Raw genomic sequence first — 26,093 nt, 5'->3', positions numbered from 1 at the left:
AGCGTGCTCCTTCTTTTGCTTACCTACTCCAGGCCAATTGAGCTCCGTAATACATCTCGAAAAAGTAGATAGTTTACGGCGCTCACAAAATAAGGCTCTGCAGACACACCAAGCGCGGAGCTTTAATTTCGCATTCTTAAATCTATGGAGAAAATTGCACGGCTCAAATAAACCGATCTTATAGCATTTCATCTGAACAAACAACATCACGATCACGGCGAGAGAGCGAATGGCGAAGATGTCTCATAAAGCCGTAATAAATCAAAGCAAAAAGTGAAGAAACATTGGAAGTGCAACTCTTCTCCTACTAAGCTACTCTTTAATGGTGTCTTGAAAATCTTTAGCTCGCTCAATGATCTTTAGAAATGTTCAACTCATATGCTCTCGGTATTGAGATTCCAATATGCAAATTGTACGCAAATCCGCAATGCCAAATGCTGCATGAAACCGGCTCGTGTATTTCCGTGATTTGAATATCGCGTATTTGTGGCTGCTCGAGTAAATCCCATTCGTGCGCTTTCTGTAATGGTAATCACACTGATGCAACTTCTGAAACATTTTCAAGCTTTACAAGCGCAAACCCACTTCAGACATTGAGTAATTGCAGGTAACAGATCTGTTATTTTGCTGAAACTGGGTTAAGTGCGGCTTTGTATTGACGACTACGTGATATATGATGAGCGAAACTCTTCTAGATTTATTTTCAGCTTTGCTATATCCTTAAAAATAATGTTTTAAAATATGCTAATATAGTGTTTTAATTTCGTTATGTTTCCCAACTATATAACACTCAGACAGTCATTTTGTTGTTTTTTTACAGTGAAGCCACAGAAGAACCTTTTTCACTCTGAAGAACTTAGAAATGAAAGTTTCTTTGGATGTCCTTAAAGGAAACATCAATGCCAATAAAGAACCTTGATTTTTAAAGAGTGAAGCAGAAGGACAATTTTAGTCCTTTTTTTTTACTCTATACATTTTAAAATTTGACCACACTTTTCTGTGATAAAGAGAACTTTGAGCGTTTCCTTGGATGATAAAGTTCCTCCACTGAACCATCAAAACTAATAAAGCCATATTTTTTAAGCTAATAATGCCTGAGGATGACCAGCTAGTCAACTAAATTTCAAGATGTTTTTCTTAAATTGCAAAACATTGCGATTTGGCTTATTTCTGTGTTAAATATCTGTCAGTTGGTCTACTGAAAGGCCATATTTAGTGTCAAAATATCATGATGTAAAAATCACATTTTAGTTATAGAGATGAAAACCTAATTATACAGGGCTTTTTAGAAAAATCCAGACAAACCGCTGACTATTGAAGTTTTGAAAATATGCTTTGCTCATCCACAAACCTCAGTTTAAATGTGAGATTTCATAACTTCTTGTGATGCCAAGAAGCCTTTTTTAATAATATAAAAAATAAACTCACACAATTAATTATAGGCACATCAGTATTTAAGAGAAAAAGCCCTAATCAAGATTTTAAAATTACAAGATTTTTGGCATCATGCTAATGTTTTTAACTTAACGCCATGAACGCCAATAAACGACAGTAATTTAGTCAAATATTGCTGTACTTTTAAATAGCTGTTTATATTTGTATATCGCTTTAGAAATTGCAATCATGTAGAAGAAATGTTATCATCATTATACTAGTCTTCTGTGATTCTAAAATCTCACGCATTTTTCAAAGGTATTCTATTATTCTGATTTATTGCTCAAGAAACATTTCTTCACAATAATGTTATTTATTGATTAGTTTTATTTGAACATTATTTGCCCCTAAAACTTTTGTTATAATGCCGTGCATTACTGTGATACGCAAACGATGGGGGAAAACACTTAAATATTTTTTAAATTAAATAAAATAAGTAAATACAAATTTTCTGTGGAGATGCCACAAATGCTCAAGACTATTCCTTTGGTATATATATAAAAAAGAAACAAAATAGATGACAACAAAAACAAATATAAATGTGCAATGTAATTGAAATTGTTATTTTCTGGTACTCTCTGGAACCATTTGGAATCGTGGTTTGATCGTATAAGAGCCGACTCTCTCCCAAGCTTCGTAAAATGACGGGTGATCGAAGTGCTGTAGGGTCAGTCACTGTCCTCAGGAACGTTTTTCTGCCCTCTGAGGTCAAACGGCAGAGGTCAGCGGTCAATAACCAGAAGTGAGCATCGACATTGTGCCATGATGATATATGTAGTAAAGTGTTCGAAGCGGAAAGTCCTTGAGCTTTAGCTTAATGACGTAAGAAGTGGCGTGTTAAAAACACATTTATGGAGAGCAAATAAACAGCTACAAATGAGGCGATATTAAAGATTATTATGCTGCGTATCCACTGGGTGTACGTGCTCTTATTATCCCAGACTAAAAAGCGTTAAACGGACCAAATCCATTATGTAAACACGGTAAATGGGGTCAATATATACTACTAAAGATAGCTAGTTACCTGCTAACAGTGCGTTAGCTGATGCGCTGGCTGGCGGACATCAAGCACCCCACCGAAGGGCTGGCCGACCAGTTCCAGAGTGTCTCTCTGATCAAACACACACACACACACACACACACACACACACTGTTAGCAAGTGACAGGATATGAGCACTGAGAGGATGATAGCTGTTATAAACTTCACATATCTCTCAAACACCTTCACAAGTGCCGCTGGTATCATTTCTGCACGCCTCCAGCAACAGTCGAGAGCTGCTAGCTTAATGCGCAAGGTTTGTGCGAGAGAGGCTTCCAAGCGCAACTAGTGCGTGGCGATTTATCTCACAACAAAAGCGTTCTCCGGAAAGGCTTTTCTCAATTTTATATGAAGTAAATGAATCAGCTCTGATGTTGCAATATACTGTAAAAACAAAGATTTAAAGATTTAACCACAAAATATAAGAAAATCTACTCATGGAAGTATCCATGTAGAGCTCAGTAGTATAATAGTGCTTTTATGTATATATAATACACAAATGCTGCACATGTATATATTTATATTCTTCTAAATGTATATCATATATGTAAATATATTTAATATAGAAATGTTACATATTTTTCTTAAATAAATAGATGCATGTGTGTGCATTAACATAAAAAAATAAAATTTTACAGAATAAAACTGTGATTTTCAAACAAGAAAATTTGAATATAAACCAGTAAATTTAACAACATACTGTTATTAAAATCTGTTTTGTACCTTTAACATACCACCAACAACCACCACCACTAATAAAGTAGCAAGTAGTTCTACCACAAACAGAAGTATATATAGATATATAGAGTCATTAATGCAAACACAAAACACCATCACGGTAACACACAAAAAATGCAATAAACATTCATTAAACAACAGAAGATGTAACATAAAGGCCAAATGTACATACATGATAACAAAACCTAAAATTAAAATGATAATTTAAAGCTAAATACTGTCACACAATATCAGTATATAGTTTTAATCTGTACATTTTACATTAGTTTGTATTCTAATTATTTCTAAAATTCTAACATTTTCAGGAAAAGTGTAACATTAATTTTACACATAATTTTGGTTAGATGTCTTACAGTTTGTATCAAAGCACTGAGATGTATGTATGTACGTCAAATAAACAATTAAATTAATAACTTACTTTTTATCTCACTATTCATCCAAATTCTGAAAGTGAGTCAGAATTTGAAGGTATTTAGTCATAACCGCTTTATATACATTTCCACAAAACTGAACATATAAAGCAATAATATACAACTATATTTGTATTTTTATCATGGAGCTAAAAACAGGATTGTGAGTGTATAAACTCAGAATTCAGAGATAAAAGTCAGTATTGTGAGAAACAACCTTTGCGTAAAATGGGGAAAAAAATGAAAAAGTTAAAAGTAAGGTTATAAGTCTAACCTTTGCTAGTTTATATTTTTGCAATTTTCCTCATAATTGTGAGAAACTACAGATTCACAGAGACATCCTTTTTGAAATGATTAGTTTTTATCCCATGTCAAATAAAGGAGAAGCTTCCATAAATAGCAGTTAATTTTCTTCAAGCAAAACAATTTCTTATTTTCCCTGATTTTGGGGAGATATAATTCAGACACGCTCCTAAAGATTCGCTCACAAAACCATTTACACACGCACCCACTTCCGATTCGATCCAAATGAGCATCGTCTCCTCGAAGAAGACTCGATGTAATTATGCGCATCCATTCACGTCCAGTTGGCCTCCATCGATGCTCATCTACTGTCATTATTGTTAATCCAAGTGTAAACCACGCACACTGTAAGAGTTGAACTGAATCAGTTCTTTCTAACGATTACGGTGGAACAAACTCACAAAGCGTTTCGTGATGGCCGGGCTGAGAGGAAAATAACAAAACAACAAGCTCCTGTTGAACTTCTTCCCGCATACAGACAGATGAACAGAATTGTACCTTGTGTTTTTTTGTGTAGAACTGTGCTTTACACGCTCTACATGTTTGCTGAGGTAAACACAGGGGAGACAGTATATTCTGCAGGCATTGAGAAACACTCACGTGTAATTGGCACACAGCGGGTTAGAAAGCGTTTGTCCCGCACCTGACAGCCCTCCATCACAGCTCATAACACCTTAATATAATTCTGACACTCCTCCTGAAGGAAACAGAGAGAAATACAAACATTACTCCTGTTTTTGATTATTATATATTCATTCTTCTTGTCAAGTTTGAAGTTTGGGCGCTCTCGGAAATAAAAAAAGGTACAAAAGCTGTCACTGAGAGCGTGTACCTTTTCTCAAAAGGTACTCTTTTGTACCTATTAGGTTAAAATATGTACACTTTAAGTACTAAGATTTACCTTTTTGTACCTTTATGTCTGAGTGAGGTTACATATATGTATACATATATACATATATATATATATATATATACATATATATATATATATATATATATATATATATAACGATATATATGTATATATATATATATATATATATATATATATATATATATATATATATATATATATATATATATATATATATATATATTAAATACATTTAACATTGCTTGTCAATCTCATTTGCCTTGTTTGTATTTTGTTAATATTGTATCAGGGTTCAAAGGTCTCTAAAGCACATTGACAATCTGGAACTCAAATCATAATTTAAGCTTAAAATAAACAAAATGTTTTAGGATTAAAACTGAGAGAAAAAGAGGGTGGAGTTGTATAATTCTGTTATCTCAAAATGAATAAACACTAGTAAGAAACGACTATTCTTATTAATTATTGCGTGGAATCAGCGTTGATGATATCAGACTCTCTGTATTTATTTTGCCGGGCCGATCCTCTGAATCACAATGACTTGGCGGCATTTTGACTTTCATGTCATTTAACAAAGTCATTTGAATCTAATTAAAATTTGAGTGAAGGAGGAGAGAGATGAACAAAATAGTGTGTGTGTCTTGTAGCGTGTGTGTGTGTGTTCTGGGTCAGACATGAAAGGGTTGGGTAAGATGCACAAAAGAATAAGGCTGTAAATATTGACACAACTTCACAAGTCATTTTTCCCAGACATCATTATTTTGAGAACTGTGTTTGTTTTGGAAGACAGACAGCAGATAAGTAGGTCCCAGCTTGCAGCTCCGCCACCAGAGCCACACTGCAAAAACATACATTTTCTTCAGGTTTTTACATTGTATTTGTACTAGATTTGCAAAATGTTGCTACGCCTTTGTGTAGCACTGAAACAGGAAGTAGCTAGACTTGAATGCATCACGACATGGGTCCAGCTATAAAAGCAGCCCTCCTGAAAGTTACTGGATAGCCGACTGTGAACACTCATGCACCAAGAATGCCTCTGTTCCCTGACGGACATCAATAAAACGCTTTAGAAGTGGTTTTGTGTATTTTGCCGAAACCTCTGCATGTGGGCCCCCTGCACTTAGCTCCACCGTGGGGCCCATTCAACTGTGCCCATTGAGTTTGACTGGGCCTCCTTGTGGGCTGAACCCGAGGGGGCCGACACTGAGGTCAGGCTCTTTGAGGTGATTTAGCAGGACTGCCGAGGGTCTATGTGTTGTTACAGATGCAGGTCCACCGTTCGTGTGTGAGCGTGTTTGCACAAGAGATGTCGTTACAAATGCATTCAAGCTGCTCACATATTAAACACACACTCCTAGCGACAGATCAACTTCGGCGCGTGTGTTTGAATAGCAAGAGGGACAGGATCTTTTCATTTTGATAAGATATGAGGTGTGTGCCATGAGTGAAAGCATATAAAATGGCGCAACCTTTCACATCTTATTATCGTGAGTATTTCCACCTGGATGCTGTGGAAGATATCACCACATAACATAACCACATCGCCGCTGCCAGCTTCTTCCTCTGTGTGTTTTCTGGGTGATCATCAGGATACAATGCAAACAACGGCAGCAAAATTAAGCAACAGCTTACCCGCATAATTACCCACCAATTAGAAGACAATACGGCTGATCTTCACTATAACCTGAACCCAGCCAGAAAAGTGTTTGAGAAACATTAAAGAGCACTGCATAATAAATTTAGCTTATGTCGGTGGTGACATTTTCAAGTGCAACTGAATATTTAGCTCTGAATAATGCACTGTCTGGCAGGATGTCATGATTTTATTGTCTTGATTGGATTGTAATGTATGGCAATGATATCACTGGTGCTTGCTAAACATCTAGAAACTACTGCAGATTTACTACTACTTTTCCAGCTATTATGAATGCAACTGAATGAATGCAGTCATGTGATCATTCCCAGATGGACAGGCCCTTTTTTTAGCTCGGTCAGATAAAATTGTACTCTCAGAGGTGTTGAAAAATAATACAATCTTAAATATTCATCATAAATGGTCATTTTTCTAAATGTTTAATATCTGCAACTGATGCTGTTAAACATATTATTTCTAGATTATACATCAAGGTTTCTTTTCATTTATTGATGTTTTACACTGCAAGGTTTCAGGCTATTTGTTTTCTTGAAAAATGGAAAGTAAATTGAGAATTGTTAGCGAAACATTATCGGGCAATAATATATTATTTCAATCTGCAGTCTTAAGTAGTGAGGGGAAAACCGACACCTGTATTTGAAATAATTGAATAACATATAATATAGTTTTGTGTGAAATGGATGAGGAAATTATAGTGCACTGAATACCTCTGCAGCTGTTGACAGAGCCATTAAATAACACTGGAGCATTAAAGTTTGCCATAGACTACTGAAATAAACAGACACACATCATTTTGACTGTTGAATGAATGGAGCAGGAATTATTTCATTCTAACTAATACTGTAATTGCTTTACTGTAAAAATGCAACTGTAACAGAAAAGCCTACCGTTTTGCCCTTTCCAGAACCAATTCGTTTTTGCAGATATACATGAGAATAATCCACTATATTACTGCTTGACTAAAAATTTCAAAATGTTAGAATTAAGAAAATTAATTATATATATATATATATATATATATATATATATATATATATATATATATATATATATAGAAGAAGAAGATTATATATATATATTTATATTTATTTTTATTTTTTATTTTTTTAATGAAGACACATCTACTCAGGCAATAATGAAAACATACAAGACACGCTGCTGCTGATATTTATTACCAACACCAGTATAAGAGGACAGATCATGCTAAGCCTGAACTAAGAAAAACAAACCTTGAACGTTTTAGTAATTTAATAAAAACACAGATGTCTGCAGTGTTGTCTTTGAGGAAAGCAGCTGTGCGAAGAAGAACATCTTATCAGAATTTTTTTACTTTTTTCCTTTTTCTGGACAAACCTCGTAGCAAATAAAACCAGCCAGCTGTCTGTTGGCGTCCATGTTTGTTTTAGTACGTAAATTAAATTATCATGAGATTTATTTTATTTGCCTAGTCGTGACTTGCACTGGTCATTAAAATAACACAATTTTTCAACTCCCAGAGTTAATAAGTTGAGTTCTACAGTTTTCGAACGATACTACACAGGGCCTGATAAAGCCAAGCGGGGCTATTTTAGGCACTGCAGAATATCGTTACATAAGAGTTAAAATAGGAAAAACATTGAAAATCTTTGAGGTCATTTGTTTGAAGCGTGATTGGATGATCTACGCTAGCTGCAGCTAAAGTGCTATCGCCAGACCTGGAATCGGCTGAATGGATTTGAAAATGGTAAAACCCGACTGTTTAACTCCAGATGAGTTGAAAAATGAGCCTATTTTCAAAAATATTGAGTGTAGTGGACTGACTTAGCCGTTAGTCATCTCTCAAAGACTAGATTCTGTGGTCAGCGATGGAAAAACGTGTACTTTAAGTGTGTCGAGTTCAGTTTTTTAAAAATGGTCTCCAGCTCTAGTCAAGCTCTAGCCAGGAGTTGCCAGGTTTGCCTAAAAACAAAAACAGCCTGACTGCTAATAAAAGCTATCCCAATCTGAAACAAAACTAGCTGTAAATTTGCTGTAAAAACACATTGCAGGAAAGGAGGGGTTGATACTGCATCTTCGGCATACACAGTGGTTTGCTTCATCCTGTGTAAAAAAAAAAAAAAAAAATCCCAATTTAGCTGGAAAACTGTGGACTTGGCAGCATTGATCCTAGCAAAGCCCTGTAGTAACCTATAAGAAAATTCCAAGGAAGCATCAGAACATCATACCACCTTAAAACAAAGCCCAAGAAACCATCCAGACCATTCAATGTTTGCAACACTCATTATCTAACCGTTAATATTAATACATTTCCCGCCCACAAGACTTGATTACATCATCAGGACAGAAAATCTGTTTTAGCTCAGAATATTGATTTTTTGATGGACATTTTTCATTGGTATAATAAGCCTAATGAATACTAAACTGAGGCTAAAGACATAAAATAAGCAAATTTTTGGCATCACGCTGCCTTGAAGCCCGTCTGTTCCCATACGGACTGCGCAGAGGCGCATCATAAACATCCTGAACGCGAGCAGAGCGGCCCGCTGTGTGAGTGTGCTGTACTCTCCGCAGGGGTGGGAGATCTTACGTTCCGCTTCATAAACTGTAAAATTGAATTCATCAGAGATGCAGTTTTGCGAGCGGGTCGATCCATTACGCCCGTCAGAGGTGTAAAAGCAGGTTTCGCTCTGGGAAGAGCACATGTGCTTCAGGTCTCTGTGAAACACCATCAAGAAAGTGTCAAGATTTATCCTTCAGATTAGAGCGTGTGACAAGGCAGTATACGATCCCATACCCCGGCAGACTCCTTTTCTGCTCTGATCAAAGTCTGACTCTCCTCCTCCCTTACTCCCTCGCTCCCCTGTCTTTCTTCTCACCTTCCTCTCCACTATCCACCACTCCTTGTTCTCTCTCTCCCTCTCTCCTTTCCTCCTCTTTGCTTTTCACTTCTTTCTGCATCAAAATCACTGGCTGTCAGATCACGTCACATTTAGCGCTTAACCATATAAAGATTCATTACAAAGATTGCGTCTAAAGGATCAAAAACGTTGTTGGAATCCTGCCTTCGTTTGTCTGATTGATAGTTGAGATGATTTAGCAAAAAAAAAAAAAAAAAAAAAAAAAAACCTTTTAGTATAACTGTAAAATCATCTACCTTCAGTTTTTAGTTTTTGTAGCTTTTTTTATAGCTTTATTAATGTGCATAAACAGATATTTATATGTATTTTTTTTTTTGACGTTATATTTTCTGTTATACTGACATAAAGCTATAAGAATTTTATCTTTTATCTATTGTATAATTTTGGTTTGTTTGGGTCTCTGAGTGTTTTTGCCCTCGATTATCACCCATATGGAAAGTGATAAAATTCATGTATATAATATATATGTGTGTATACACACACACACACACACACACACACACATATTATATATTTTTACACCCATACATATTTATTATAACGTAATGCCTCCATACGGTAAAATGTCAACAATACATAATAATTATATTATATTATATATGATTTATTTGTTATCTTATTTCTTAAGCCTATATTTTATATCATGTATGCATGTACATGTCATTAATATATCTAAAAATGTATTATATATACATATTACACATAGATTGGCTTGAAATTGTGATGCATTAAAACCCAATTTGTAATATGTTTCATACATGTTTTATTATATATTTACTTTATATGACACTATATTTCATATGTGGATATTTAATTTATGCATAGCGAATTACCTATTCTAACTATATCAATACAACTATGTTTAACCCATACATCAAATTTAACCATACATTAAATATAATATTCAACAACAACAACAACAAATGCACATATTAATAAACTTTTCCATTACAAGAAAAAGTTTGGTTACAGACATAGTCTGTTAGATAGAGATAAGATAAATAAAGGAACCTACACATACATGTGTAAATGTGAACAGAGCAAATGAGCAAGAGAGAGAAAAAATAGTTAACACACAAGCTGAAATTTAGATCAAATTTCAATGCATGGTAAAAAAAATAAGAAATCATCATGCTTTTTCCTGCAGCTTTATAGCTCCTAACAATTATCTGTGCCTATTTGATTTCTTGTAAGACATTTTAGACAAAACATCCGAGACAAACCTGCTCGAGTGCCTTGAGCTATAAAACAGCAATATCAGAGCAATAAAATTTTCTTCAGGGCCGAGCAAAAAGATATTCGGTGAATCTCTCATGAAGGGACCCCTTTGCTCATTTTCATTCAGAACGACTCCACAAATGAAGTCCTCTTCCTGCAGTGCCCTTCAAGCCAATAAAAATGACAATTGGAACTCATGGAAAGAGAGAACAGATACTCGAGAGGATGTGAGTGTATCTATTACATCTCACACACACTTTTCTATACTTGCTATAGGAGCATCACCGGCAGCAGATGCGATCTGTGTGTTATTGCTGTAGAAATCTGTTTATCTTGCACTTCATAAAAGCCAATCAAAGCTGCGCAAGTGACAGTCAAACGCAGTAATTCAACTCCTGCATCTTCATATGAATTATGAATGATCCAATTATCCACCTCTAAAGATGTTATTGTGATTTAATGCACTACCGGCCAACGCTTAGGCTTAAACTGTTTTGAACTGGTCACTTTTATACCAGGCGCAGTGAAGTTACTTCTCAGTTTTGAGTTGTTTAATTGTGCATACAGAAAGCAAAAAGAAATGCATTTTATTACACTATTACTACTTTTTTTTATTGTAATTGTGGTTGAAGTTTTAGTAATTTTGTGATATTTTATTTCTATTTAGATTTAATACATCTATATATTACTAATTTTAGTAGTTTAACTTTAACTTTTTATTTTTAAATGGTTGGCAAAGCAACATTTTCCCATTATGTTTCAGAAAAGAAAGCATTTTAATCCGTTGCGATTTTACAATTTTACATTCTTTTATTTAGATTGACTTATTCCAGTACTTTCAGTACAATAATACATTTTAATTAAATTTATTTTGGGTGTCTGTTTTACGTTTTTAACTGCGTCAGCTTCAACACATTATATTTCATTTAATTGCCATTTCTGATTAATTATAATAAAGTATAAGTGTTTTTCTTCTAACATTTCGGTTTCATTTGAATTCGTGTTACTTATTGTTATTTACTTTCTTTTTAAATATTTCCGTTTAGATTTAATGCATTTGTTTCAGTTGTCATTTTCAATGAATTGCCAAGGCAACATTTCTCATTTTTTATTTTAAGCACATTCTCATTGTTAAATATGTATAAATTTAGTTTTTAAGTAATTTATTTTTATATATATTTTTATATATATTTATATTTTTTTATATATAATTTTTTCAGTATTTTTAGTTACCTACAAAAATAGCTTTTAATTGTCTTAGGTTTAACAACAATTCTCTTCGCATGAACGCCATGCTATTTTACAGATGCTCATGTAGCAGGAGTGTGTGTGCGTGTGTGAGGATATTGAATTTCCTCCCTCATTATGAAATCATGTCAGCTTAAATCAAGCAGCAAGAACACAATTACTGCGGGAGCACATGCTACATCAGATCAAACACATTTCATCTGACAGCACTTTCTAAAGTCCATCTAATCTCATTCCAGAACCCAGCCTTCGGTTTTAGGTCTGCTATCAGTGGTGTGTGGAGGTGTGGGGTCAGATCTCTGACAGAAGGACAGATAATTGGTCGTGTGTCTCAGTCAGACTTATTTCCAGTGCACCAGTATTCCGTCCATCTCACACAATTAGAGGCGAATGCTGTGAAAAAATAGTTTATAGTTTAAGGTAATTAGTGATCGCGAACAAAAACAACGCGGAAAGAGCAAGAAAGAGAAAGCGAGAAGCAGAGAGCAGGAGAGCCTGTTGCAAAAGTTGCCGGAGGCAGAGATTCACAGGTGCGTGTTTGATGTCTCAGATTTCTCCGAACATGTGGGTGGGTGGCAGACAGGTCTAATTTGTAAGCTCCTTCTTGCCAAACAATAATGCTTGTCCAGGTTTGACACTCAGTCCCTTGAAGTTCTCTCCCCTGCAGCCATGCACATTTATTAAAACGGCCCGGTTTGTAAAGCGCGGGAAAGCGCGACTCTTACATGATGAAGGTGGGCAGAAGGCAGAAGGTAATTAGCCTCTGAACTGAAGAATAAGAACAGATTTATCACAAAAACATCAAAGAGAGATACAACGGAGTCTGAGGTTCAGATGTGAGAACCGAATGCGGCTCCATAAAACAAGCCTTCGCAAACTTTCAAATCTTTTTAAGGTAAAGAGAATACCAACAAAGAGTTCAGGAGAATTATTTGGGGAGATGTGAAAAAAATACACATTTTTAAAATCCACTAGTTGGGTTGCAGGATACGTGGGACTCGAGACGTGCTTTCAAAAGTTGAAGTATTTTTCTGTTCATGCCGACGTGTGGCGGGACTCGAGCCGTGCATAAACGGGCATAAAGTCCAAAGATGGTAGACTGCAGCAGTCGTTGACTTAAAGACCGACTGAAAGAAGAACAAACACTTTTCCACCCAGGCTCATTCGAAATACATTTCTGCAGCGCAGTTATTCTCTACCTTACAGTTTCCACATTAAACGGCCAGTGGTGAGGCTGAAATGTGAATTCAATACGTGACCCTATTTGTTACATATTGATGTGTTTGGATTATGTTGCATCAGGTACTGAAAGTTAATCCTCTTCACCAAACTTAAACCTGCCCGATAGTGATGACAAATGCAAAAGTGATGTAATAACCCATTTGTTGATGCAGCCATGCTATTTTAACCTCCTAATGCGAATATGAGCTGAATCCTCCATCTCCTTTTACTCAGGTTTTACCGCCTCTGGTGTTTATTCGAACTGTTAAAGCAATTCATATGTATAAGTACGTTTTTGGACTTCTGCAGAAATATTTCCACATATTTCCAATGAACCTAGGTTAAAACTTTTATGCTAAACGCATAACGTCATTATGCAATTTCAAATATAATATGTAATAACACAATAATTAAAAAACATCACTAATAACCTAAGGGGAAATTTTTTTTCAGATAAAAACAGCAATTGTCATTTAAAACGTGATTAAAAAACAACTCCAGGTTTGCAGGTCTCCAGGGCAGCAAGATTTTGACCAATTTTATGATTTTTGTGTACAGCGTTACCGGGAGAAACCTCTGTTTTAACGCTCCAAAAGCAGCACCTACTGACAATGAATGAAGTCGCACTTTCATTCAGAACAACACATAAACATCGAAAAGTGGGCAGGCAATATATCCGATGTTTCATGTTAACATCAACACTTTTAAAAACTACTTGTTTCAAAGATTCAGAGTCAGAGACGATAGCTTTATAAACGGTGCACTTTTAGATTTAAAACTTTGCAGGATGTTTTCATTCGCTTTGAGCTTTGTTACAAACTGCATGAAAGATATTTTCAAAAATCCATAACAGGGCACTTATAACGTTACAATTACAGGAACGAAGTTTGAGTTTTATTTCACTGAATCATGCCACACTAAATGACTGGTCAGTTAGCTCATCGATCCACTGTTTAATAACAATCTCTTATAATAAAGGCCATGTTTCCTGTTAACGCCTTTTTAAAATCATCTTATCATCATGTAACGCTAGAGTATGACCTGTTTTACCCAACCAGCGGGTAGATGGCTCATTATTGGAGCAGAACATAAGTAAACTGCTGCAGGAGCTGTCAGGTCCAAATGTGCTGAAGAGAAGCCAAAACTGTTTCAATGGATAGGCCAGTATCAGATACATGCTATAGCAAAAAAAAAAGCTTTCTGTGAAATATATCACTACAGTAATTGCATTAAGAAAAAATTAGAGCCTCATTAACTTTGCCTAGGAAGAAATGAAATGCAAAAACAAATTTTCATATTGATATAAAAGCACACGAGAACCAGACGCTAAAGAAGAGCAAAAAAAAGAAAACTCATTTCAGAGCTGTGGCTATTTTTGGATGATATTTCTGGATTTACGTAAGGATGTGTGGAAGTAGCAAAAATACATGTTCAACTTGTTCAAATGAAGTTGGCACTGCATTCCATGAATATCGCTGGCTCTATTGTTCTCTATTCTAAGACACTTTAAATAAAAGTGTCTGCTAGACGCGTAAATGCAACTGTAAGAGTTTGCGGTTTATGCATCATGCGTATGCACAAGACACCGATGTAGCTGTAGGAAAGGTAGCGTACTTGATAAAGCAACACGACTCATAAAAAGGTAACAAATCTCAGCAGAAGTTAAAAACACAAGCAAATAACGGGAAAACCCACATCCCTCTGTAACATCCAAGACTAAGCAAGGCGGTAAGTAACGGTCCGCAATAACGCTAAAAGCATCCTCTGAGAGGCCAGAGTGACGTTTCCTTGTCAAACTGCAGAAATAAGCCAAATCCTTATATTGTACCTTTACTCTCCGGGAGAATTTATTTGTATGAGAGCGTATCAGCTCTGCCACAGGGTTTGAAACATCGAGCTCCCGGCAACAGTAAATCACTCAAAGTGCTGCGAATGAAATTCCTTGCTAAGACGGTGCTAAAGGGCCGTGAAACGCGAAAAAACGCGTTGTTATTTGGCACTGAACGCTCACCTCGTGTTTGCCCTTCATTCTACAGATGCGGATGTCATTCTTATTGGATTCCCACGTCCTTTTCTGTGAAACAACGGGGGTAAAATTTCATTCAAGGTAAAATCATTACCTACACTCAAGGTAAAATGAAAAAGGTGTTCATACATGCAATTGTGTGTGTGTGTTTGTGTGTGTGTGTGTGATGGAGAGAGAGAGAGGTACAAGGGCTCACCTTGCTGTAGAACATTTCATCTCCAGATACATGGTCCAGTTCCACTCGATAAAGGTCATCTCTGCAGCAACACAAACACACGCACCGCATACCAAGACCAGCATTAGAAGTAACAATGAAAATGAGACTTCATTTAACATTAAAATCATTACAGAACACACACACGTAAGCATAAAAAAACCATTTTAATCATTAAAAACATCCTTGAAACAAACTAATTTACTAAAAATACATTTACTTTAGAAGCAAAGTTAATGAGAGATGTTTTCAGTAAACATATTCGTTAAATATATTCGGTCATTACGTTGTTTTTGTGCATAAATCTAGCAAACATAAATTTGATTCACGCTTAAAAAGTAAAACTAATAAAAGTAAAATGTAAAAATAAAACTGTCAAATAAAATTAACTGAAGACATCTTCAAGCAATGGAATATTTCTCTAAACAAATTTACTAAAGCAACTGCCATGTACTAGTTGTAATTATTATTATTATTATTATTATTATTATTATTATTATTATTATTATTAACTAAAATACACAATGTTGTTTCAATTAGTTTTTCTTAATAAAACTTAAATAAAATAAAAGTAAACATTGGATAAAAAACTTAAACTAAGTACCAAAATTAGGGAAAACTTTAATAAATGTAATTAAAAGGCTAAACATATATAAAATTACATAACAATAACAAAAAATAGCACATAATAAATAAAAGTAAATATATATATATATATATATATATATATATATATATATATATATATATATATATATATATATATGTGTGTGTGTGTGTGTGTGTGTGTCTGTGTGTAAAAGTATAAAATATATATATATATATATATATATATATATATATATATATATATATATATATATATGTATGTATATTATCGTGTAAAAAGTAACTCAAATCAATATACATTTTCATGATGTTACATGCCTAATACTTACTACTTACTACTGTGCATACTTATAATATTTTCCCACTGGCAGTGAAGTACACAGTGTAGCACAGAGAATATTAGAAGTATGCAAATCAAATTAGAGCCTAAATCATGTGACTAACTGAGACAGGACAGAAAGTGTGTGAAGATATATTTCAGCACATAATGCACTAAAGCACTAAAGGGTTTTGATAAAACATATCCATCAAGCTGTCTATGAGAACAGTCTAAATGTGAATTCTCAGCTCTGGAGATGTCAGCCTCAGAGTTTTGTGGTGACAGTAACCAGTTTATAAGAGTTTCAACTTTCCCGAATGCGTACGAGAATTTCTAAGAGCGCTCGGAAACTCAAGATAGACTATATCTGTCCTCTAGCTTCAGAGAAAGCAAGCGTTTAAGCGGCTGGTTAAAGGTCAGCGAACGGGGGTTTAACTTTCCACCACCGCCTAACCAGAACCACATGTCAAGTCCTCAGGAGCCCAAACCTTTTGAAGGTCTGTGACAGATTCCAAAGATGTAACTAAATGTACCACCAGTCAATCTGGACACAGATTTCCCGTCAAAGCCCCCGCACACACACACACACACACACACTCTCTGGCTGCGAGGATAGAACATGCTGTTATACGGACTGATGCTGTTGAGCTGTAAGAACGGGCTGTTCATGTCAGAGCTTTGAAACCTAATGACATTTTCTCATTGTGTAACCTGTCATTTCGTTTAAGACCAATTAGGTACCGAGATGGTGTAGCGAAACAGAAAGGTTTTAATAACAGAGAGGAGATTATATTCATGTTATATTAATTCGAATGTAAAACCAAACGGTGGTTGCTGTAAAACCTAACAGTGGTGTTACCGTGTCAATAGAGTGGGTGGAATTAAAGCTCAAATTAACATCTTGATGACTTAAAATGTTGTCAGTTACCACCACGGTTATTAGAGATAATTTTAGTAAAAGCATTTTAGTTTAACTGACGTGAAGCTGAAATATATCATCTAAAATCCCCAAAATATGAAATGCTGTCATGGCAAGTTGAAGCAGTAAAATTAGTAACTGGAAACGAAAAAGAAAGAAAAACTCTGAACTTAAACTAAAATGGCACATAAAAATAAATGAAACCTAATCAAAAACAAGAATAAATGAATTAATACAATAATAATGATATAAAAATACTAATAAAATTACCAAAAATTACATATCAAAATGACAAAAAATGTCATTTAAAATTAAAATAAAAATGAAAACATAACAAAGAACATGCAGAATTTTAAAATAAAATATTGTTTTAATATATTATTTATTTATATATATATATCAAAATAAAATGCAAAAATATTATTTCCTTAAAAATATAATAGTGTATATATAATACCAAAATAGCAATGATTACCACAGAAAATCCTTTTAATTTCTTCCTTAGTACAGTACACTTTAAAAATAGGTTCCACGGAAGAACCATTTTTGGTTCCCACAAAGATCCATTCAGTCAAACGTCAAAAAGAACCATCTCTTTCTTCCCTTTTTTAAATAATTGTTTGTCACAAAGAAGCTTTCGTGAAACAGAAAGGTTCTTCAGATAAAAAGTTTCTTCCATGGCATCACAAAGAACCTTATATTCAAGAGTGTGTGTGCAGCAATGTGCAAAATCAACGCAACAGTCTTTGTTTTGCTTGCTCTTACAAGATGTGCAGTAAAATAAACATTTATTGCTTTTTGTAATTTAAAGCTGTATATTGTTGAATCGCTGGCATTACCTGGCTCCGATGTAAAGTGTGCGGTTGACTTTGAGGACGGTCTGAATATACAGCGGCTCTGACGGGTGTAAGAAGCGATGCGCCGCCCACAAACACGGATAGCGCCTCACCACTGACAATAAAGAAACAGAAACAATTCGAAAAAGTGAAAAAATGACTGGCTGAGATGGAAGACAGAGACATCAGAGGCACCTGGACAAAAGAGCCGAAATATGAAGTACGGATGGATGAAACAGACACTAAAACGGAGGCAGGAACGTGTCCATCACTTTCCCGGAAGAGTTAGAGACGGGGGACCTCTGAGACACAAAGAAAGGACAAAGACATACATCACTGTGTCTTCGCCAAAAAACAAGCTGTCTTAAAGTGAAAGTGCACTTGAAATAATAAATCTGTCATATTTACACACCCTTATGATGTTGCAAACCTGTATGACTTCATTTCTTTAAAATATCCCGCTGCTCTTTTCAAAGCAATTACGACAAATAAAGATTCAGGCTTCACGTGGACACAAAAAAAGCATCACAAGCTTGGTATATTCAACTTGTGTGCTGTATTTTCCACACTTAATTCATATGACAGATTTTTGTGTGTAACAGGAATACGCATCATCATGGATAATACATTAAAGTGAACAGTTAACCACTTAGACTGAATCACTGAATCAGGAACTCAAGAATCAAATCAGTTCAATTCACGATGAATCTTTCAGTCTGTTTTCAAACCGATTCACTGAAAAATGTGAATGATTCAACGAAAAGAATGATTTGTTCACATTATAAATGCATCATGTCGACCACTACATAAATAAATGTCACATAATAATATGATATATGCACTTTTATGGTGCTTTTTGTCAAAAAGCCCTGGTGCTCATTTACACTGAGATTTTTTATTTGAACAAACGAATGAAGAAACTCAACATAGTCATTGAATAAATAAATAAAATTTAAACATGTTTACTTAAAAAGAAAAGTAAATTAAAATATGTCAGAATCAAATTATATCAGACAGGTTGCTTTGGCAGGTCAATAAAAGTTGAAACTGAATTTTCAAAAGTTAAATTATTAATAAGTTAAAGTACTAAAATGAATAAAACTTAAAATGAAAATAAATTTAATGTAATATATTTAATTTAATAAAGCAATATAAAAATACAAAAGCATAGCAATTGAAATAAAAAATAATTTAAAAAAGTTCAATAAATATTATATTTTATTACACAATAGTGCATAGCAATGCACACAGTGTGTGCTAATCCTATTATAAAACCTGCCCTCACAATCAGACCACTGGCCCAATGTCCTGTCACATAATTAATATTCATGAGCAAAGCTGATAACTTTTTATATTGTGTCCCTCTTGTATAAAACGCTGTGAAAAGAGTCCCTAGCAGTTCAGAGAGCGCTCACACATTTCAGATAAGAAAAATTGCTTTCCAAATGCTGTGGGAAGAAGTTAAACACAATTAGAAAACAGATTACTACTGAAAAAACCCAACAGGAATGTGTCCTCCAGCCGCAGATAGATCTGTGCTCCGAGTCTGAGAAGCCTGAGGACACCCACATATTTATTGTGAATGCTAATGATACTTCTTACAGTTTCTGCTACTAATTAATTCCACTGTAATAAGGAGAGAAGGATAGAGATACTGTTGTTTTGCTGGCTTGTTCTTCGCCTCTAGTTGTTTGGACACATTTCACGAGGGTTTAAATGTTTTTGTGCTTTGGAAAGAGCAATTAAGTGTGGAAAACCCTTAAAAAGGTCACGTTATTTCACTTTGATTCACACACACACACACACACACACACACACACACACACACACAAGCGTCGCCATGTTTGTTTTGCTCTTCTGTTGTTTTTACACTGAGATAATGACATTTTCTTTCCTCTACCTCTCATATAAACCTTTCTGCTGTTTTACTTGCTCATTAAGACATTATTTAGTATGTTTACCAAGCCATTTTCTGAAAGCGAACGCCGGCAGGACCTCACAGCGTAGGTGATTTCAGGTTTTTACTATCCTTGCGGGGACAAAACCTGACCCACATAAACACCAACTACATTGTGCGCATGACCTTTAACCTCTAGTCTCTACTGAATCATTAGAGACGGATGAGTGGTTGTTCATCAATATCACTGATTCTGCTTTGTGGCATCTGTAGGGAATACGCTCCTCGTATACACACACACACACACACACATACACAGTTTTGTGTCTCAGTTCCAGCGCCATTATGTTAAAGGCTTTTAAAATGATCACAGCCATATGGCGTATTTCATCCATTTATGAGTGCTAATGTGCAAAACTATTTACAAACAGTGCGACGTGTCCACATCGTATGTCAACCATATGCACATTTAAAAGAACACTTTACAACAGCGGTAGCGCAACATAAAGCGAACAAGCTTTAACATAACCACAAGAAAGCAGGGTATTATAAGCGACTTTACAACATTTAAAGGGACGGTACCCTAAAATAAAAAAAAATCTGATATATGAGCAAAATACTATGGAAGTCAAGTGGAATCAAAACTGTTTGGTTACCAGAATTCTTTAAAATATCTTCAATGTGTTCAACAGAAGAAAGAAAGGAAGTCATATACATGAGGGTAAGTACATTATTATAGACATTAGCATTTTGGTGGACTATCTATTTAAGGGTTGTGTGAACTAATAATGTTAAAAAATAAATATTGAAATAAAAATACAAAGCTAATTAGAAATGCACACACACACACACATACACACAGAATTGTCCTGGCAGAAAATTACATACACTCACACACACACACATAAAATAACAAGGTAAAGGTATTTATTTTTAACATAACAGCAGCTGTATCATATATTTGGCTTCTTTGTAAAATATATGAATAATAATGTTATAAAATATTAAAATTATAATACTATAAATCACCGGTAAATCATTGTAACCTACAAAGAAATATTCTCATATTCTTATGCTCATGGAATCTTGGCACAGTTAGAAATGTGCCTTTTCTCAAAGCTAATTTACCAGCCAAAAATAGTAACACCGCTGACTATGCTGTTATGCTCTAAATGTATATGCATAAAAGATCATAAACGTGGCATTTATGTCTAACTGAAAAATAAGCTGCTGATGTTGCTTAACTGATACGGTGTAATTGGTGAGGGAGTGTTCTTACCCTCAGCAGGGGCGGAGATTAAAGGGCCAGGTTCCTCTGGAAACGAGCAGGCAGCCAATTGAAGGACAGCAAAGATTAAGTAAAAAGCAGGGGGTCAGGGTTGCCATGGCAGCGACACACCAGATCTATGAAGACAGGAATAGAGAAATGTTGTTAACTTCATTTATAAGAAAAGATTAAACAGAACACACTACAGTAGTAATGTAGTGCATCAACGTTACCATCTGCAGACAACCCTCTAATAACGCACAAGCAGATAAGTCACTGTCGCATGAAAAACATAAGAGAATGGTTGCAAATCTAATAAATCAGTGCTTTAATAACCACAGAATTGCAATATCACATGTAAATATTGCATGCAACGTATTGCTACATATAGCTACAGTAACGGAGCCTTGCAAACTAACAAAGCAATGTAACAAAACCTTTCAGTTTATTTTTGGAACAACCTTCATGTCAGACACACAACTATATAACGCCTAAAGTTGCCTAGGATGGCAACACATCACGTTTTGGAGCTAAAAATATAACACAAACAGTCTCCTTAATGATACGGGCAAAAATGATTAATGATATGAAGAGGCATTAGACGTCTTGGGTGTTAGACATGCCTCGTTCCTTCAATGAAGTGAAACGCACAGGCTACTCCGCATTAGCGCCAGGCGAAACAGAGGCTGTTTATTATTAACATTTGACATTTATTCGGGCACTTTATGAGAAACAGGCTACTTAGAAAAACCACAATACCTGTCTGTAAGGCAAAACAGACTTGCGTGATTTTAACGGGTGTTAGGAGACCGTCTGTCCACGAGTGGAGTGTAAGTGGGGCATAAAAACTGTTTAACAAAAGCTTTCATCTCCCCGACAATCAGTTCTAACTTCAGACTGAAACCAGATGAGAGTCGCGAGGGCTTCTTTTCACAGACAACCTTCAATTACCGAAGAGTCCCGAGACCACACACACACACACACACACACACACAGTAATTTATCTTCGGCACCTTTTCATTGAGTCTGTGGAGGAAGGAGTGAACGGTGGCTTTAGGAGGAGAACCAGAACGATGCCACCATCTGCTCTTTTCTTTTCCACACTCTTTTCATCTGTCCTTTTTTTTTCGCTCAGCGTGATCGCTGTAATTGGGTAATTTATGAGAGTGCGTCAAGACTTCCTCCTGCAGTATATTACTGACACAAACACACACTAGACAGGGCGAACCATGGTCAACCTTCACGCAACACGTAATCTGACTTTCGACCATAGTATGAAGCAAATACTAATAATTTTTTTAGTAGCTGAATATCAATGAGAATCATGTTGAGGGTGTAGAAGGATCCCAGTCAGTTTGAAATCAAGAGGGAACGCCGAAGAAATCAATGGAATATGTTTAGAATACATTACCATTCAAAATATTTGGAGTTTGTACATTTTATGTTCACTAGGGCAACATTGATTTGATTAAAAATACAGTAAAAACTTTAAAATGTTATTGTAATTTAAAATAACAGCTTTCGATTTGAAAACATTTTTAAAAATGTCATTTATTTCTGTGATGCAAAGCTGAGATTTTAGCATTTTTACTCAGCCTTCTGTGTCACAGGATCTATGCAGATATGATTCTAATATGCTAATATGCTAATATTTCATTTTATTTTATTATCATTGTTGAAAAAGTTTTTTTAATATATATATATTCTTCCACATTATTATTATTTTTTTTTAAATACAAATATATTGTAGTATTGTAAATGCCTTCCTTTAAAATGTCATCAATTTAACACATTTTTTGTTTTTTTATTCTTTTTTTCAATTTTCTTATTCTTATTATTGTTCTACATTATTAAGTTTGTTTAATTAACTGCATATAGTTGAATGTTAAAACTATACAATAATATGCAAAAAAAAATAAAATTTTTACAAAAATACAAAATTTAGCACTATATAAAATATTAAATTAATCCTCTAAAAACACAACAATTTTTTTAACTTATAAGACAAACTAAACAGAATATACATTTGCACTCAAGGATGTCAGATTTGGAGTTCGCAATTTTGAATAATATTTGCGCAAAAATATTAAACATTAAATCCATGGACATGCCATCAAAAGCTACAGTCACTATAAGACACTACAGAGTAGTGATGTATTTCATCATTAAAACCTAAAAATCTGAAGTGCTGCCTCAAAGGATTTGTTTGAGACCTTTCTCAATTATCCCTTCTTCTGCTTTCAACAGGCCTCTAACAATACATGCATTACCACTTAAATGAGATGAAACAATGAATAATGTAATTAAGACATCCCTCAGGATGACGGAAATAAAAGAGATGAAAAACTAATTGAAAGAACTTTAGATGCCTTTGGTGAAAAGTTTTGAAATTAATAGTGGCCTTTTGAGGTTTTAAATTCATAAGGCAGAAATGAATCTCAATGGCATTAGAGAGAGACTCTATTAGTCCATTAACACACCACACACACACACACACACACCACAGACACAATGTTTATCCACATGCGCATAAAACAAAGAACACTGTCAAACACATTATTTGAAAGAGGTCACATCGTACACATTTTTTAATAAACAGTACATTGGCGCCTCAGACAAATATCACAATTACTACTTTACATTTGAGGTTAAGTATTCGGACAAATCACCAACCACAGGTAGTCAACTTCAAAGTCCAAAAACAAAAATGTATTGACCCTGTGGCCATCTTAGATGTAGATGAGTTTTGTTTCTTCATCAGAACAGATTTGGAGAAATTTTACATCACTTGCTGACCAATGGATACTCTGGAGTGAATGGGTGCCGTCACTCCAAAGTAAAAAAAAAAAATCTGTGTGTTTATAAGAAACAAACCGGTCATTAAGAGTTCAAACTGTTGCTTCTGGCTAAAATACGAGTGCTCTGTCCATAATATTGCTTTCTCCAATTAAAAAGTAATTTTGTCTGAATCAGAATAGAAATATACACAGATCAAGCACAATGTAAAAGGAAAAACATTCCATGACTGTTTTGACATATATTAACATATAAACAGATTTTTGTATGTAAATAGATTTTTATGAGTTTGGGAGGACAACAGAGTACGAATGTTATTATGAATTACGAACTTATACTTGGTTTTTCAGTTTAAAGTTAAAATGTCCTAGTAATGTGTTTGTTTCTGATTAACACTCATTTTTTATAAGATGTTTATTGATGGACTGGATGGATTGTGATCTTTTTATCAGCTGTATGGATACTGATGTACACCCATTCACTACGGATGATGCAATGTAATGCAAAATTTGTCCAAATCTGCTTCAGTGAAGAAACAAGCTCATCTACTAACTACATCTTGGATGCCCTGAGGGTGAAAATTACGAGCCAATTTAATTTTTTTGGATGAACTATTCTTTTAGGCAACCATCCAGAACATAACAGAACACAGCTGCATAGCAAAGCACTAGAAAGCACACTTGCATCATGGTAGCTTAAATAGGAACCTAAAATATCAAGTATCATGTTTTTATATGTTTTATACTCTCATGTTTGCATTGTGTTTCATTGTATTAGTTAGCTGTATTATGTAGCTATTTGAATTTTTTTAGTGCACAATGAAATAGCATTTTCAGTTATCTGCTTTTGTGTGTGTATGTATATATATATATATATATATATATATATATATATATATATATATATAGAGAGAGAGAGAGAGAGAGAGAGAGAGAGAGAGAGAGAGAGTGCTATTTCATGATTAATCGCTTCCAAAAATTAATGTTAATATATTAATATATATAAATAAATAAACAAACTGCACAAATATTATGTGAACAAAAATTAATTGTGCTGACATATGCATACAGTATATTGTTTTTTGGGTTGTTGTTGTTTTCTTTTTTTTAATCTTACTCACTGCAAACTTTTTTTTTACTTCAAAACAGCCAGGAAATCCGTTTTGCATGTCATGACCAAAATCGCTTTCAATGGTGTGTGTGTGTGTGTGTGTGTGTGTGTTTCAAGGCTGTTTATAAGGGGCACTAAAAGGACAAAAGGACTGGTGGGCACACAGAACTTCTAAATGCTTCATAAAGAAACCATTCATTGTCTGGAGTCTTCAAAACTGCTCTCCCTCCCTCCCTTTATCTCTCTAATCTCCTTCATCCCCTCGTCCCACTCCAACATGAACCCCTGTGCCTGAAGGAAAGGTCAGAGGTCAGGCTAGGTATCCACCCATAGGGTTTTACAGCAGAAAACACGTCTCCAGTACAGAACGCGTCTGTAATTTGGTTTAAGGGGGTCGTGACCGAGCCACAGACACATTAAGTTTTGTGATAGCTCTAAATTAAACCTAATAGGCAGTGATACCACCTCAATTGTTTCTTATTAACGGAACACACACACACACACCTCACAAACTCTCTCGCTTCCTTCCACTCTCACACACTCAAGCAACAAGGCCTGAATAACACGGGAACGGTCCAAGTCTTTGTTGGCAGGCTGACGGCGCTAACAGCCGTTAAAATGAAAGGCTTTAAACAGCGGTCAGAGACGCAGCGGATGGAAATCCCTCACAGATGCCTGTCCAAAGAAAATGACGTCCAAGACATTTACAGAAAACAATGACTGGAATGTCACTGAGGCCAGGCCTACCTATTGTCCCAAATGCCGAGAAACATCTAACCCAAGTGCCGTGAGATGCAATGCATATGGTCAAAATAACCTGAAAATGAACCATGAAACATTATATAGAAACTGCCTTTATATATACTGTATATGTGAGATCGACTTGAAGTGTTATTATATAGATAGTATGAGTTTGGGGTCAGAAAAAAACAACAAGTTTTCATTATTTGTGTATTAAATGTATTAAATCATAAAAATGTATTTTCTATGTTACAACAGAGTTCTGCTTCTCACCAAAAGAATAGTTTTAAATTTAATAATGATCCTCAAAAGCAGTTTTCAACAT

At 34.9% G+C, this 26,093-nt stretch overlaps 1 pseudogene; it reads right to left on the bottom strand.

Annotated features, from left to right (window-relative positions):
• Positions 1 to 21,240, bottom strand: part of LOC122326913 — a 160,401-nt pseudogene extending 139,161 nt beyond the window's left edge.
• Between the last annotated feature and the right edge of the window lie 4,853 nt (positions 21,241 to 26,093).

This window comes from Puntigrus tetrazona, chromosome 2 (genome assembly GCF_018831695.1).
Source record: "Puntigrus tetrazona isolate hp1 chromosome 2, ASM1883169v1, whole genome shotgun sequence".
Classification (NCBI taxonomy): Eukaryota; Metazoa; Chordata; class Actinopteri; order Cypriniformes; family Cyprinidae; genus Puntigrus; species Puntigrus tetrazona.
This window is presented reverse-complemented; position numbering and strand designations above follow the sequence as displayed.